We start from the raw sequence: 18296 nt of genomic DNA, 5'->3' as shown, positions 1-18296 counted from the left end.
TTTTCTGAGCCTTTACTAAAGCTCAATAGAGATAAAGCAGAGAAATAGAAAAAATACTAATAAAAACAAGAAATTTCCCCCATCACAAGCAGGAAAAAATCACTAACATTTAGAATTGTATACTTTCAAACATAGTTTCAATGTGTATTTAAAAAAAAAATCATCCCCAATAAACTGTAAGTCACAAGTAAATTGTCCTTGTTAGTAAAAGTTTACAAAAATGTTCTTAAAAGCTACAAATTTTACACTTCTGGAATGTATAATAATTTATTTAACTATTTTTTAAATATTGTTAGGCATTTAAGTTTCTTCTAATTTTTCACTATTATAATTTACATCACTGTGAATATCGTTTACATACTCCTTATATTCATTATTTCTTAGAAACAGAATTGCTATGTCACAAGGACCAACATGTTTAGTATTTTTGATAGATATTTCCTAATTCCTCCAGAGGGACAGAAATTGTACCTTTTCCCACTTGTATCCTCATAGTCTGGCCATGTTGGAGATTATCATTGTGTTAGGCATCTTCTAAGATGGTGCCCAATGATTCTCTCCCCTTCAGAGTAGGGTACACCCACTGACTTGCTTCTGTGAAGAGAACATAGTAGAAACAAGGGGCTATCATTTCAAAGATTGGCTTGTAAAAAGAATACTTCTGTCTGGTTCTCTTTGTCTCTCTCTGTCTCTCTGTCTCTGTCTGTCTCTCCTTCTCATCACATGTGCTGGGCAAAGCAAGCTGCCATGTTGCTGAAAGTCCAATGGAAAGGCAGACGTGATATGAGTTTGAAAGAGAATCCTTTGGCATCAGTTCAATCTTGAGATGCAACTTCCTAAGGAACCTTGAGCCAGAACCACCCAGCTAAGCTACCCCAGATGCTTGACTCACAGAAACTGGGAAAAACAGTCTGTTATTTCAAGCTGCTAAGTTTTAGGGTAAGTTGTTCAACAGCAATAACTGTAATTAAGACAATCATTTTTTTTCTACCTTCACCAATTTTCTGTATTAATAGAAAGATTAAACATTGTCTTTCCTTCATTTATTGATCATTTATGATTCTTTTGTTAAGAATGATCCATCATCATGTTTTTCTTTTTCCTTATTACCTTATGAGAGCTCATTATGTATAAAAGGTAAGTACAACTCTTTAACCATTATGTGTTGCTAATATTGTTTTCTCAGTTTTCTAGTTTGCTTATACTTCTCTAGACACTGAAGTTGTTTGACCTGAAAAAGTCTTTCAATTTTTTTTTTTTAATCTATCCATATTTCCTTGTATGGTTTCTTCTTTTGTGATTATACAGAGAAAAGTCTTCTTCATCCCTAAATTAAATACATATCCACCTATATTTTCAAATAGCTTTAGCTACTAACATATCACCATTAAATCTATTAAAATTTTATTTGTATGATATAAGGTAAGGATACACATTTTTCCCCAAATACATTTCTAATGATCCCAGAAATACTTATTTATTTTTTATTTTTTTTTCAGTGTTCCAAGATTCATTGTTTATGCACCAGAAATACTTATTTATAGTATTTTATCAGATGGATTTAGATTTTTTACTTATATAGTAAATTCTTGGAGTAGCAGTTCTCAAAGTGTGGTCCATGGATTGCAGGGGTTTCTTAGAAAATGCCACAGTCTCCACAAGATTAAAAGTATTTCACTGTCTTGACTTTTACTCTGATGAAACAAGGTCAATGGAAAGTAGAACTTTGGGATGCCTTAGTACCAACTAAGGGCAGTTCGATGCATATGTGCTAGTAAGCATTGTATTCTTCACCTCCACACACTTCCACTTAAAAAAACAAAAACAAAAACCAGCTTGCTTAAAAAACACTTTGATGAAGCCATAATAATCGTTAATTTTATTAAATTTGAACCCTTGAGGGGCACCTGGGTGGCTCAGCTGGTTAAGCTTCCTACTCCTGATTTTGGCTGAGGGTCAGGAGATCCAGCCTGCTTAGGGCTCCATGCACACTGGGGAGTTTGCTTTTCTGCCTCAGCCTCTCCCCCGGTGCACGTGTGTGTGTGGACACATGCACATGCTCTCTCTCTCTCAAATAAATGAATAAATATTTTTAAAAATAAATTTCAAATCTTTAGTACTCATACTTTCAATATTCTGTGTGACATACCAGACAGTACACCTAAAACACTTCTGTTGCATAGTGAAAAATGATACCTGTTTTGAGGAAAAACACTTGTGCAATTGTTTGAATTGAGAGCATTCTTGAATTGAGAGTCATTCTTTCAAGTAAAATGGTGTCTTGAAACACCATTTTACTTGAAAGAACAACTCTGAGACAAACAAGGGTCATTCCGACTTAGGTATCTGGCAGAGATTTCCTTGGAAATGAACTATGTGAACTTGCTACTTTAAGGAAAACTATTTAAAAGATTCCCAAAGATAAAATTTAAGCTTTCAAGTGAATATTAGAATTTTGAGAAATTTGTAATTCATACTGTAATCTGGACAGTTTACCGATACTCAAAGACATTTCTGATGAGATTAGTGACAATAGTAACAAATGTGATTTTTAAACATCATGTGGTAAAATCTAGCAGCATGTAGAACATCTGCATAGCTCAGTTCAAAGTCTGAGATAGAAAAATTGATTATAGAGTACAAAAAGTTCATTTAATGGTAAGGCTTCAGATTTTACATTTCAGCTAATCTTTAAAAAACTACTATGTAGTGAATTCTAGTTTAGCCTCAGAGAAATATACTGATAGTTCCTCCATTATCAACCATATATTTGTGTGAGGCCAGACTTTCTCTTTTTTTTTTTTTTTTAAGATTTTATTTCTTTTATTTGACAGAGAGAGATCATAGTAGGCAGAGAGGCAGTCAGAGAGAGGAGGAAACAGGCTCCCCGCTGAGCACAGAGCCCGATGTGGGGCTCGATCCCAGGACCCTGGGATCATGACCTGAGCTGAAGGCAGAGGCTTTAACCCACTGAGCCACCCAGACGCCCCCAGACTTTCTTAATATACACTAACCAAAACAACACAAGGCAACCAATTGAACTCAGAGGCAGACAACAGAACCCAGCTATATTTTATTGAACATGACAGGAGAAAGAAATGAGAAAGTGTAAAATGGTGGCACTCTCATCATTATTTTCATTTCAGAAAATATAGTTTTCTAAATAAAAACATGTTCTTTATGTTAATATGCAATTGTTGTGTTATGGCAATTTGAAAGAGTTAATGGCAGTGACTATTTAATTTCTCTGTTTTAATTTCTCATGCAGTAAATATTATTAGTTATAACCCACACAAACAAGTTCACTTTGGGATTCCATTTTCCTTTCTTCTTCGTTCACATCAAGTCTACTGGATCCTTAAATGTGCTCAAGTCCTAAAAATACCCTTAGGTCCACTTCTTCTGCCTATTGCTTCTCACCTTCCCTTCAAAACCAAACCCATTCTCTCCCCTCTTGGCTTCCAGGTAAGAACAAATGCCGTAGTCTTCCTTCCTTGATGGCTTCTCACGCTCAGTCAATATTGCCAACTCATCCGCCTCTATCCTGCTTCTCCATGTACGGAATCACTCAAGGCTCAGTCCTGGGACTTGTTCTTGTCTCCTTCTTTCTACCCTCTGTCAATCAGTTCACACAGCGTAGGTCTAAATACAGTCTGCAAGTATTTACTTCTCTATTGTATTTTATTTCACATGAACATGTGCTTTTTGGCCTTCTCTCTTTTTCATGTTACTATAAATATTTAGTTGAAAACTACTGCTATAAATGAAAATGCCTCACCCATCTTCTGTGTGGATCTATGAGCCAGAACACAGCATTAACCAGGAGAAAGTGGATTCGATCCAAAGTTCTGCCAATTATGTTCCATCTTGACATGTTTTTAATGGCTCTACCAGGGTATAGACAAGGCTTGGAAAGGGTAGACCTTTGGAAAGAATAGACTTTTGATTTATATAGAAGACTTTGGTTGCTGATAGTGGAAATTTGTTGTGTAAGTGAATTAAAACGTAGTCCACTACAAAGGCCTACACTTCCCTTCAAGAAAATTATAAGTTTCTGTTATCAGTAGCAAAAATCAGCCTCACAGCTACATCAACTAAGCTAAATTATATCGATTATAATAAGGAACACCGTGGCTGGAATAATTCCGTAGAAATTGAACTGCTAAGTTTTTCCTCCATCTTGCTGTTATAAAGGATAATTTCTTTGTTATCAGGTTTTCTGGAAGTCTCTTACATCAAATTGCACGTTCAGCCATCAGCTTTAAAGTGCTTCATCAGTTGGACGGACCAAATTTAAAGTCAGAATTTTCTCATCTCTGCTCATACCATTCCACTCCCACAGTGAGGAAAATTTCATTTTAGGATTCCAACTGCTAGAGTCATTTGTCTCTATGTATGGTAACTTTTATAAAAACTGTTTGGACTTGCCTTTAAATGTGGTTAGTTTCTTCTAAGCACTATTTTTAGGAAAAAAAATATATAGTTGCCACAAGTGAGGTGAGTCTAGACTGCTGAAGATCTAACTACATCAAACAGGCTGAGAATAATGCCAATAAGCTATTTATTCTCTGTAAAAGGTGCTAAAATACAGGAGTTCAATAACAAGCATGTTTTATTTTTAAAAGAAAAAGACTATCTGGAGAGCATTTCGCATATTTTTGAAGCTATTCAAAAACCACACTGTGGGAAGGAAAAGATGCACCCAATTTTGAGAGAGACTTCTGAGTGTAAAGAATGTGTGTCGGTATCTTAAAATGGACCCTTTGATTTTACACAGCATCACTGTGAGATAGGTATCGTTCTGCTCTCTCAGCAGGTAAGACTATTGAACATGTTTAAGTAACGAGCTAAAGATCACACATTGCATTTTTAATAGAACAAGGATGATATTTTTGAGATATTTTCTGATGCTCTCTCTTTACTATACCCATTCTACCAGAAGGGTAAGTCCAAAGCTTAATGTCCGAAGAAGGAAAAGATTGTTATAGGACAGATCCTACCTAGAATAAAGAGGTCATTGTTCAGCTTTGATTCTCAAGGCTGAGTTATTTTAAGCCCATGGTGAAATAAAAAATGTTCTCATTTCCTTTTCCTCTTTTATCTCCCTTTCTTTCTTTGGCATCACGACCTAGATTACCAAACCCAGACATCGGGTGGTCACACTCAGTTCCCTACCCTTTCCTTCACTTCCCAAGTTCGCTGCTCACCACGGCCTGCCAATTTTCCTTCCACAGAAGAGGAAATATGGACTTGACTTCTTACTCTGTGTTCCCCATTCCAACATCCTAAGTCTGGGTCTCATGATTTCTAAACTGGCTACTAAAAATCCTCCTAGGTTGTCCTCGTCTTCATCGGGTACTGCTCTGTATTCACCTTTATCCTCTTTGCCACATTGAGACTAATCAGCAGAAACACAAAGCTGACAATGTCATGCAACCTCTAGTTAAAGTTATTCAATTGTTCAGTAACCTGTAGGACAAGGTCCAAATTAATCTGCAGAGAAATGGAAGACCTTTGTGATCTGACTGCTGCTTCTCTTACACTGCACCTCTGCCCTCCTCCCATGCATTTCAAAGTCACACCAGATGACAGAGAGGTGCAAGAACCCTAATCTTTCTCAACCACATGGACCTGTTGCTTGTTAGTTTGTTCAGAATGCCTCTGATCATACAGGGTCATGTAAGATGTTTGCTGGACTCTAACCACTCACCCCTTCTATCATCAGAGTTGAACCCTCCCTTTTTTGTCTCCCATGGGACTGTGAACACTCCTTTTTTTATAATTAGCCAAACTAGAAGGCTCTATCATGTTTTTATTTTTAGCACCACTTAATAAAAATATGTCACTTGAATGAAAACAGAAAGAAGATTAGAACGGCATAATTTTGACGCTGCTGAAAACCCAAATCTGTCTATGTGATGTGAAGATGGAGATATGCAGTAGACAATTGACTTCGTTTAGATACTATTGGCCTCATATTCAGAAAACTGATTAGCACTGGAGAGAGAGATTTGGGAATCATCAGTAGTGGTGGTCAAGGTTATGGGCATGGGGATAAAAACTCAAGAAAAGAAAAGGGAGCTAAGAATTAGACCCTAAAGAACATTGTTATTAAGGTATTGATGAAATCAGAGAAAGCTACAAAGATGTCTGAGGAGTGCTCCGAAAGGTTGGAAAGAATGACCTTGAGGGAGTCAAGATGGAAAAGAGTTTCCAGAAAAAGGAGATGTCCAATAAAGATGATAACCCCCATTAGATTAGGTGTTGTGTTTAGGGATAATCTTAGTAGGAATATCATTTTAAAAAAATTTATTAATTTACTTTAGAGAAAAAGCATGAGAATGCATGGGGGGAGGAGCAGAGGGAGAAGGAGAGAGAGAATCGTCAAGACTACTCTCCTCAAGCCGGCATGCTGCTGGTGGAATAAACTTTGTAGGACTATCACTTTTTAAAAGTGGGGGGAAGGGGTGCCTGGGTAGCTCAGTTGGTTAAGTCTCTGCCTCTTGATCTTGATCACAGGTCTTGATCTCAGTGTTGTGAGTGCCAAACCACACATTGAGCTCCATGGTGGGCATGGAGCCTACTTAAATTTAAAAAAAAAAAAAAAAAGTTAAAGGCAAAATTAAAATTGAAATAGGCAAAGGATAAATAAATATAAAACTATTGAGGGGCACCTGGGTGGCTCAGTGGGTTAAGCCTCTGCCTTTGGCTCAGGTCATGATCTCAGGGTCCTGGGATCGAGCCCCACATCGGACTCTCTGCTCAGCAGGGAGCCTGCTTCTTCCTCTCCCTCTGCCTGCCTCTCTGCCTACTTGTGATCTCTGTCTGTCAAATAAATAAATAAATAAATCTTAAAAAAAAAAAAGATAAAATTATTGAGATACAAGTATTTTTCTTTTTTTTCCTTTGTCGGTCTTGGAGTTACAGTCTTGGGTCTACAGAGAAACTGGTGAGAAAAATGCTAACAGTGTTTCTTGGTCAGGGAACTACTGACACTGGGACAGATGGAGGGCTCCCAGGGTGGGACTGAAGCTGAGCATCTCTGGCCCTGCCTATTAGAGCCCCTATCATAGTGGAAACCAAAATGATCCCTACTATTTTCCAACCCCTGCAGGTGGGAGGGTACATCTCCCAGTTGAGAAGCATAGAAACCTAAGCTAGATTTTCTCTAACAACTCTAGCAGGACGTTCTGTGGACTTTGGGAATTTTTTTGACTGAGAAGTTCTACAACAACCTCTTTATTCTGTGGGGTTACCAGAAGCCTTTTTTCCCTAATCTAGACATATTGTTAGCTTACTATTGGGATCTCAACAGCCTTTCTCTTTCCACCACTGCTCACCGCTATGGCAAACCAAAGAGGTTTATATGCTTCTTGTCTATTTTCAGCAAAAGCTTCACATCTGCTGCCTCATACATAGTTATGTGTTTTGTTCTGAATCGATCTTTACTGCTACCTTTTCTGTTGAAAGAACACCACTAACAAATCGTTATTGCTTACATAAGCTTAGTCTGTATGAACGTGCAGGTGTTCATTAATATATTTGTGTGTGTATGTTAAAACTATTTGAAAACTATATTGGTATGCATTCCTATGGGAACACATAACATAAAATGTATGCAATGTATTCTATGAACACACTGTGCTAATTTCTACCTTTAAAAAAAATATTTATTTAGGTTTATTTATTTGAGAGAGCAAGCACACGCAGGGAGAGCGGCAGGCAGAGACAGAGGGAGAAGCAAACTCCCCTTGAGCAGGAAGCCCAACACACGGGACTTGATCCCAGGACCGTGGGATCGTGACCCGTGCTGAAGGCAGATGCTTAACCGACTGAGCCACCCAGGAGCCCCTAATTTCTACCTTTCTGATTTTCCTCATGCTGGCATCCTTCATGGAATATCATTTGCTTTTCTATTCTACCCAAATTCTCCCAGTCCTTGAAAGCCTTCTTCACACCCTCCCCTTTTCCGAGAAGCTACCATATCACTCGGGCACTCACGTAAAAGTGTATTACTTGCATGACCTCTTTGAGCTTTGGTTTCTGAAACTTTGAAATATGATGGATGATCCGCAAGGCCTCTATCATATACATTAATTCTGAGGTTCAAATCAGGTAAGGTTTGTGAAAGCAACTATATAAAAAGACTCCAATAAGTAGTAAAATCACATTTGTGAATCCTTTATAATTTTATGTCAACTGTTTCTCTATAACTTTCTGTGTAGGAATACCTTTCCTGATTGAGGTATGCTCTGAGAGAGAGCTATTTTGTCATTTCCTTCAAACAGCATGAGTTTTACTGAGTGGCCCAACAGCTTAGCAAAAGCAGCAGCAGGTTTCACGATCTGTGCATTTGCACATGAGAAACTGAGAGCAGACCACCAACTTACTTCACATTGGGACCAAACAGCTCTCAGATGGAAACAATGACTTTTAGTCATTAACAGCCCGATTAAACAGAAACCATTGACCTAGAGGTGAAAGGCTCCCTAGCCCATTCCCTATGCTCAGGCCTGGAGTAACCTACCAGTTTGCCTTGCTTAATTACTTCACTCATTAATGGAATGCCGAACTGAACCGCAGCATGTGTGGGTGTGTACGTGCCTACCACCAAAGCAGAATTTTATATTTCCATTGTCCTCTTTTGTTTTTAAGCATTTTTTAGAGATAACCTTAGCCATCCTGTGATTTGCTGAAGCCCTACATATCACACAGGGCAATATCTAGAACACTGAAAGGATGTTTAAAAAGATCAGAGGAGATTATACTATAAAATAATATTTATACTACTCATATATACCAACATGGTCCTCAAATGATTAGGGCCATGTTTCGGGTTTCAGACTGAGTCATTTCTGGCAGGTCTGAGTTATTGTAGTTCTAAGAGCTGTGTGCCTGCTGAAAGACTAGGTTTGTGAACTGATAGGGTCTTTTTTCCCCTTTCTCCAGATGAGTGCTATCAAAACCATGGTAAGAACCGTAATATTCCGCTGTATAACACCGAAAGGAATATATCCACATGAAGTGATTTGCCCTGATGTTTCTGGACAATCGAAAGATACATTACATTTTCCTAATAGTACCTACCTTCTTTTTGATATGACGTTTTAGAAGAACAGCTTGCACTTATAATCAGTACAATTTATCACCTATCCCCAAAGTACCCTGCCGTTGAAATGCCTGACATATATATTGGGTGTCATGGATTTAGCAAAAATTGAATTATAAATTGCCCTGCCAGTTTTTGCCTCTGGAAATAATGAAAAAGTAAGCTAAAGAAATGTTCTCCTGAAGGATTTACTTTTCTAGTGACTATGAAGAAAGGAACAACCGGTATGGTTTGCCAGAACATTATCTCTCTGGGCGTAGATTATTTGGACAACTAAGAAAATATAACAATAGAAATAGGAAAAAGTACAAATTCCATTTGCAGGGAAAGAAAGCAGTTGCATTGATGGATTCATTTTAAACAATTGAAGGATCTCTTCTCTGACCACGTCAGGGTCCCCTCCAAGCCAAATAAAACGCCAGGAAGAGCTCTTTTTGAAAAGTATAAATATTTGATACTTATAAATAAAACGATGGCCTATTAGAGTTAATTACTTACTTCATTAACTGTCAAAATAGTCTCTCGATCAGCATCACTCAATTTCTTTAAACATTATATAATACACTTACGAACAATTTCATGTAAGTTTTATATTATATGCTCGTTGTATAAAACTTGGAAATATAGAAGTTTATAAGAAAAAAGTAAATTTTATGCCTTCACTCAAACTCAGCAAATGTTTTTACAAGTGTTTTTTTCCATGCTCCATGTTTTTAAACAAAATTATGTGTATACTTTGCATTTTATATTGCTTTTCCCGCCTCCTTGTAAGCCACTGTGTTTGATAATATTCTAAAATATATTTAATGGCTAGATAGTACACTTCCATATGTAAGTATACTCACTAAAATACTTCTCTATTTTGAATATAGTGTTTTTCTAACTTGTGACTGAAAGACAACACTCAAATGACATACTTATACTTAATCTGTTTCATCTCTATTTGCTTAGACATAGAACTATTGAAAAACATGAAATTTTTGAAGTTATTTGATAACATCTCCAAATGTCTTTTCATAATGATCATATCACCTTCCCTTCCACCAGCAACCAGTAAGCCTGCCAGTCACAGAAAGTCTTACTAGGTTTAAATTGTTTCAACCTTTGGCCTTTTGATAGATTAAATAGTTTTTCTCCTTTTAATTTGAATGTTTTAATAACAAGTTGCAAGGTTTTCTGGCTTGTTTGCATTTTTTTCCCATATGTTTGATGCCTGTTAGGTTTTCTATGAATTTTCTATTAGGGTTTTATTTTTTTGAGATGAGTAATTTCTTTAAACTTACTTTCAGTTACAAGATTTTTTTTCTCTTAGTAATATCTTACAATGGATGACATAATTAATTATATGCCACTTTCTCATATTACGTATTTATAGTTTTAAAGAACATAATTGTGATGGTCTGAAAGATGCCACATTGTTATTTAAGAGTGTGTATTAACTTATTTTGCCATTTGTAACTATCCAGCTTGATCTTTCCAAAGCTTAGTATTTTCGGATTTACCTTATAGTCATACTCCTTGGAAGAAAAAGATCTTGCAATTTCACTGATATCCAGTTAGTAACCTATTTTATAGTTACCTTCTTGTTCTTCTCTGACATTAGTCTCACTAACACATTTACTTAGGTACACATATTTTCAAAATCTCCATCAGGTTATTTTTGAAACTTAAGGAAGCAGGCAAAATAGACAGTACGCTTACTATTCTTATTCTGTATACAGTGTTGCACAGAAAGGTCTTGGTAATCTCTGGTAATCTCTTCCAGTGAGGCTAGTTTCCAAAAAATCAAAACAAGCACCCTGTCGATCTGTATTCTTTGGGATGTTAATACCAAAGATGAAAACATGAAATTAGGAATATATTAATGACAACCCCAAACAGGAAGAAAAGGAAAGTGCTGGAAAGGGGTGTTATCTGTGTCCTTTTGTTCCTTGCAGATCTGTGTGACATTCGTCCACTGGTGATTACTGACACCGTTCTGTACTAATCTTTTGAGTGACTTTGGGCAAATTGCTTCACTTCTTTCTGAAGTGTAATTTCATTTATGCAGCTGAGTTTTTTTTTTTAATCTACTTTATAAAGTTACTGTGATTATGAAGGCAACGTAACTAGGGAATCTGACTCTCGGATCAGCTCTTAGCATATGTTGGACGCCCAGCAAATCCTGGCTACCTCCACTATTTCCGCTACTATAATTTCCACAACTATTGTTATTTCCACCATTTGTTTTTAAATCTATTCTTTTAGCAACTGTCTTTTCATCTTTTTAAAATTTTACTTTCTTAATTTGATTTTTTTCAATTTTATTTGTAGTTAAGTTGACATACTACTACTACTGCTGCTTGAACCTAATCTCTTTATAATGAATGTTCACTTAGCTATCTCAATACAAACATTTTTAAGTTGGTATAAAATCTTAGAGTTTTATAGGAATTTTTTTACTTGTTCTCTATCAAAAAAAAAAAAACGTGGAATATACAGGAGAGGTGTTATTATCTCAGTTTATGATGCAGAAACTAAGTCTCAAAGATGATAAGTAGCATGAATAGGACCCAGGTTTGGGCATCTCCCTAATTCCATCATCACTTCCATCCATCCATTCCATCACATCCTCAGGACACAAATTGCAAAGGAATCCAAAAAAGGCCAATATTAAAATACAAGGCCTCTTTTTCTGTTCTCTTGGTGTTTTCCCCTACCTCATTAGTTTTACCATCTATGAAAAAAAAGTGTCATTTGAGTTCTAGAACATACACTTTTCTCAAGGTGAATGATACAAATGAAATGTGTGAAAATACAAAAACCACTAAGAGAGTGTTAGTCCTTATCCCTGAAGGTTCGAGAGGGACAGCTATTGCTATGACATCCAGATGCCTTCTGATAACTCACTCTTTCTCAGAGCTTATGATGATATACTCAATATTTCATCATATTCAAATGTTGTCCGTATAAACATCATCAACATGTTTCTGCATCAAAAAGTCCACATGTATACCATGAATTGTTTAGAAGTAGACCTTTGAGGGATACCTCTATGGCTCAGTTCCTTAAATGTCTGCCTTCGGCTCAGGTCATGGTCCCAGCGTCCTGGGATGGAGTCCCACATCGGGCTCCCTGGGGAGTCTGCTTCTCCTTCTCCCTCTGACTCTCTACTTGCTTGTGCTCTCTCTTTCTCTTAAAATAAATAAATAAATAAAATGTGTTTTAAGGAGTATACCTTTAATACATTGTTGAATCTAAATTTTTTTTTTAAATCATTGCCTTGATTGACAATTAGCAAGGGTCAGAACCAAGAAGACAGGTCTCTTAACTATATTAATTTATTTTTTTTTTAATTTGACAGACAGAGGTCACAAGTAGGCAGAGAAGCAGGAAGAGAGAAAGGAAGGGGGGAAGCAGGCTCCCTGCAGATCAGAGAGCCCGAGCAGGTCAGGACCCGGGGATCATGACCTGAGCTGAAGGCAGAGGCTTTAACCCACTGAGCCACCCAGGCGCCCCAACTATATATTTTTGATATTTAAAATTCCAGCCTTAGCTGGAGAAATAGCTGGGTTTTGCAATACACAGAAGCCCAACTCTGCTTCTAGAGGCATCCCAGCCCCTTGCTCTCCCACCGTCCCGGAGGGTGAGGTTTTTCCTCCAGAGAATTATGAATCAGGTGTTTAAAGTAACATCTCGGAGACAGTGCAAACCACAAATCTGCTAACTGTTCTCTTCTGGGTTTATGTGTGGCATGACAGACAAGGAATTCAGACATACGTAATAAAAGTAACCAATATATCCTTGCTAATGGTGGACTTGTTGCCACTGGAATTACTGTCCTAAATAAATGTTATTAAAAAAATCTGCTAGGCTTCATTTTATTCTGGCTGACTTCCTGACTTTCCAAAATAGCGATAGAAGTCAAGACCCAAAAGGGAGAAGAGAGCCAGAAAAGAAGGAGGATGCATGTCACATAGACATAAAACAGACCGACTAAGCTCACCTTCACTTAAACACTAGATAATAAAGGCAGAAAATAGAACCACCAAACCTTATAGAATAAACTCAATCAATTTCAAAGACTCCTGTAGAGATAGGAAGTGCAATGTATATGTTCATACTGTTTAACATTTTCCTTTAAACTTTAAATCTGCAAACAAATAACCATAGAAATTCCTTTTGATCTTAACAAATATAATTTGACTTGAATTTAGGGTGTAAGGCTGTGACACTCAAATGTAGGATTGCATTTCCTCCTCCCTTTTAGGGGCCTGGGCTTAACTGAAAGCAAGAGCTTTAAATTTTAAGAGCAAGAGACTCTTTTGGTTTTCCTAACAGCGCCACTGAGGATGAAGTAAACCACAATAAAATCAAAATGGCAGTTATGAAATTCACAGAAAAGAATGTCACACCTCATATGCAATCTTCATAGCCTCATTATACTTGCTGTTTATGATTTTAAATGATCACATTCTAATGGTGAACCGCCATATTGACAGAAAGAGTTCTGGGGCTGCTTGCATTTATGAGGCCGGGATTTTTATCTCTAGCTTCCAAATTCGTCACAATATACTTATTTGGCTCAGAGGGCACTGCTTTACTCTAGGGAGACAATATTTTAAATACAGAAGGAGCAAAAATAATTCTACTTGCCTGCTGCCTTATAATATGGTAAGATGTATGGGAAAGGCTTGCGTGTATAAATCTATATTGAATAAAGATACTGACCTCTTTGAAAGTAACATGAAATGTGAACATATAAAATAAGGCTATTTAGTGGGACTATTTGTTAAATCTGTAGCAGAGGGATTGAGGGAGTCAGTGTTTGATTCAGACCCTATGATTTCCAGTGTTTCCTTTGTTCTCCCATTCTTCTTCCTGATATCCATACTCCCACTATCCCTCCTCCCCACAGCTTGAAATACTGGAATTTTTCTGAGCTTGGTCTATACGCTCTGTCTAGCTTGCTGTTTTCCAAATGTATCTGATTATAAAAAACAGGGTGCTTATTAAGAGCACAGATTACCTCTTAACTAACTAATCCTGGAAATTCTGACTTAGTAGATCTGTGGTAGAACCTATGAGTATATATTTTAAATAATTGTTCAGGAATCTCTATGGTCCAACAAGTTTGGAAAGGCCATCTTACCCATCTCTGGTTTTAAAAACCATGTATACATTGGTGAGGTCTAAATTTATAGATCTGATCCGGATATCTTTTATATATCTTCCTCTTTAATATCATCACATCCCAAATTTAACACATCTGAAACTGATTTGTTGATCATCTACCTGACATTTACTCTTATTATTTCTCCCTTTTCTCTATAAAACACACTGAAACCCACTTAGTTGTTCAACCTAAAAATCTGGTTGCAATTACTAACACCTCTCTCATCCTTAACTCCACACCAAACCATCACCAAGATGCATGGATCAGACCTCCACAACATACTGAATCCATCCATTCTTACTTTGACAGTGTGCAGTATTGTGATCACGCCTGATTTTCTCCCCCATCCTGCTCTTGCTTCCCCATATTCAATTTCCAGGCAGCAGTCAGTTGATCTTCTTAAAATATAACCTGGCTCACTCCTTGCTCTAAAAATCATTAATGAGATGTCTTCATAGTTAGAATATATTCCCAATTCTTATCCAATCTTAACATGAGTTACTCCACCTACCTCTCCAGCTACACCTGGAGCTACTCCTCTACTCACTGCACTCGTGGCCAATCCTAATAACCATCCAGGTCTCACTTAAATGTGATTGCCATGGGAGAAGCCTTTCCTGACCACCCCCACCTCCAAACTATTACCACTTGCTATTAGTATTACTAATTAGTACTACTATTAGTAGTAGTAATTACTAATTAGTATTACTAATACTACTAATATTACTAATACCACTAATACCACTACTAATAGTAGTAGTAATTACTAATTACTATTATTAATAATACCACTAATTAATTAATATATCTCTTAAAATCTCCTGTACACTTTTTATTTCTTATTAGCATTTCTATGTTTGTTATTTCTTTTTTAGTAATTTGTTTAATACCTGTTTAGACCACTAAACTACACACCCATGAAAGCAGGATTCGTTCATGCTTTACTCAATACTCTCCTTCCAGTACTTCACAGGTTTAATATAAAGTAGATGCTCAGTAAATGCTTTTTGAATGAATGAATGTGAAATATTGAAGACACAACAGAAAACAAAGTAGAAAAAAATTTTCTTTTCTGGAGGTAACATTCAGTGAGAGAGCTGTTATCACCTCTTAACATGATGATTTGGGAAAAAGAAAACTTATGACATACATTTGTTTGTTCTATTTATGCTTATTACCGATTATGTCAGGGTCTGTGCTATTCAAGCTTATAAATTCATACAAATTTTAAACAGTTTGTGTAAAAGGTGAGATTTGTAATTTTATCCCCAATTGCTCTGTACAGATGATTGGTCACACATCAAGAGACATTCTTCAAGTGTCTGCCTTCAGCTCAGGTCATGATCCCAGGGTCCTGGGATGGAGACCCACATCGAGCTACCTGCTCTGCAGGAAGTCTGCTTCTCCCTCTCCCACTCCCCCTGCTTATGTTCCCTCTCACCCTGTGTCTCTCTCTGTCAAATAAATAAATAAAATCTTAAAAAACAAAAAAGAGAGACAGACATTCTTCACATGAGCAAGACCAAACTCCAGCTGAGGGCCCCCCTGCTCCGTGCCCTTTGCTCACCCACCCATTGAAAAGCCAAGGTGAAGAGAAAAAGCAAAGAGAGTTAAATTTACTTGTATACGAATGGATAAGGAAGATGTGGTCCATATACACTATGGAGTATTATGCCTCCATCAGAAAGGATGAATACCCAACTTTTGTAGCAACATGGATGGGACTGGAAGAGATTATGCTGAGTGAAATAAGTCAAGCAGAGAGAGTCAATTATCATATGGTTTCACTTATTTGTAGAGCATAACAAATATCATAGAGGACAAGGGGTGTTAGAGAGGAGAAGGGAGTTGGGGTAAATTGGAAGGGGAGGTGAATCATGAGAGACTATGGACTCTGAAAAACAATCTGAGGGGTTTGAAGTGGCAGGGGTGTGGGAGGTTGGGGTACCAGGTGGTGGGTATTATAGAGGGCACGGATAGCATGGAGCACTGGGTGTGGTGAAAAAATAATGAATACTGTTTTTCTGAAAATAAATAAATTGAAAAAATTTTAAAAAAAAATTTACTTGTATAGCCCTTTGCTGTCAGAGGCAAAAGTGGACAGTGGAACACATGAGGACAGGCCCATAAAGGTCCTCGCATGAATCTTTAGCAAATGAGAAAGAAAATAAGAAAATTTTAGAATATTTATAAAATATTTAAATATAAATATTTAAATATAATTTAAATATAAAATATTTAAAGACGAGATATGTCAATTTCAGATTAGTGATGAACTAATGAAAGTAAATTAATGGTTCTCTAATGGTTAAGAACTTAACCATTTCTTCATATTTTACTAAAACCCTATCAGAAACATTTTGCAAATGTTCTAGAAAGTGAAGAAAACCTGTATGTCCAAACCCCACAGTATGTTCAGGATGAATCCAGCTCTGTAGCAACATTCAGCAGATCATACTTGTGGTTAACCAGCACCTAGTGGAAGAAATAAGCCAAGACATGACATTTTTAATCAGAAACCAGTAAATAGGGCTTATTTTAATGTGAGATCCTCCTCACACTGAAAGGAAAACATTTTCCAGTTTTTCATTGCCTTGAAAGCATAAGATCTTGCATAAAAATGTCAGCTACAAGCTTCTAAGCAAATGTTTCTTTTTACAATATAGCACACATCATAATTTCTTTGCCTGGTTCTCCCTGAAAAAGAGGGGGAGTATAACCCTCTAACCAGCAGCCAAGCACTCTTCTCTTAAAAATGCTGTACTAAGAAATGAAACACAGCCACAACAAAACAAGGTGTCCACAGCAAAGTTCTTGCCCTGAATTTATCACTTGTTTATACTTCTCTCATCCTTTCAATTTTCTGTCATTACAACCTTTTTGCAAAGAATTAAGAGCCAGTTAGTAAAATCATTAGAAAGATATCCATAACAAAGAGGTGTTGACTTCATGATTAGTAAATGTAAGTCAAATTCTAACACTTGCCTTGTTTTTGTTTGAATGAAGAACTCTTCCTTGAACAAAGAAAAATTCTTAAAAGAGAATTCCTTTGTAGACTCATACATGTCTGGGTTTTTCTTTCTCTGCCTGAAATGATCTGTTCTTACACTGAGGTACTATTTGTCAACTTTCAGACGGGAGTTAATTCTTCTGAAACTCACAAACCTTTGAAGAGAAATTTGACTGTAAAGATGTTGAGCTCTTTAACCAAATAGCACAAACATCGTGGCAATAAACAATATTTTAAGGAATTCTGTTTTAGTTAATTCCAGAGCCACAGGGAAACTGTTTCATCTCTATCCCATTCCTTTGTCCCCTCATTGACTGAAAAAGGAAATGTATCTTACCATAATATTATTATGCCTCTCATTCATGATAGTACCAACTTTCAGATAAGTGTGGATGATTGTTTTTTTCCCAGGGAGTTCTCTCTAACCTAGCAGATCCTACACAGGGGTATCCTTTCAGAAGCAGCCCTTAACCTCAGTTGTGACAGTAAGAAATTAGGAAATAGTGTATAAAGCATTCCTAGCATTCAACTAGTCAAAAGTAAAATAGTCCCAGATAATTAAAAAATGCAACCGATGTCTATCAGTTGCTAAAACACATATAGACCAAAAAAAAAAAAAAAACCCTCATAATTTATTAATAATAATATTGGAATTTTTTTCTTTCTAAAAGATTCTCTATAAAACCTACCCTCGTGATTTTTCTTGTGTCCTCCAGATCTCTCTTTCACTAACCAGAAGCCTGGAAACAAACTTGCTATATGAAGGCAAGAATATTAGTCTTACTTTTATGCATCTTAAAAAAAGATTTCTGGATGCCTTTCTCATCCAGAAGAATGAGGAAATGTTTATCAAAGCACACCTCAGAGATAATGCTTAACCTCCCAAGCAGAGCTAATCATTAAAAGAAATAACAAAATAAGAGATTCTATTTGAATTCAACTCTGCAAAGATAGAATTGGTATTAAATATTGCTGTTTTAAAGGGCTATTTCCAGATGTAAATTACTCCTTTGCCCAAGAAC

At 36.6% G+C, this 18296-nt stretch overlaps 1 long non-coding RNA gene across 1 annotated transcript in view; it reads right to left on the bottom strand.

Annotated features, from left to right (window-relative positions):
* Positions 1-18046, bottom strand: part of LOC116582920 — a 53317-nt gene extending 35271 nt beyond the window's left edge. The window contains exons 1-2 of the long non-coding RNA XR_004282558.1: positions 17964-18046; positions 472-594 (exon numbers count right to left, since the gene is read on the bottom strand). This is a non-coding gene — a long non-coding RNA (uncharacterized LOC116582920). The remainder of the gene's footprint in view (positions 1-471; positions 595-17963) is intronic.
* Positions 18047-18296: the final 250 nt, after the last annotated feature.

Source organism: Mustela erminea, chromosome 2 (genome assembly GCF_009829155.1).
Source record: "Mustela erminea isolate mMusErm1 chromosome 2, mMusErm1.Pri, whole genome shotgun sequence".
In the NCBI taxonomy this organism is placed as follows: Eukaryota; Metazoa; Chordata; class Mammalia; order Carnivora; family Mustelidae; genus Mustela; species Mustela erminea.
This window is presented reverse-complemented; position numbering and strand designations above follow the sequence as displayed.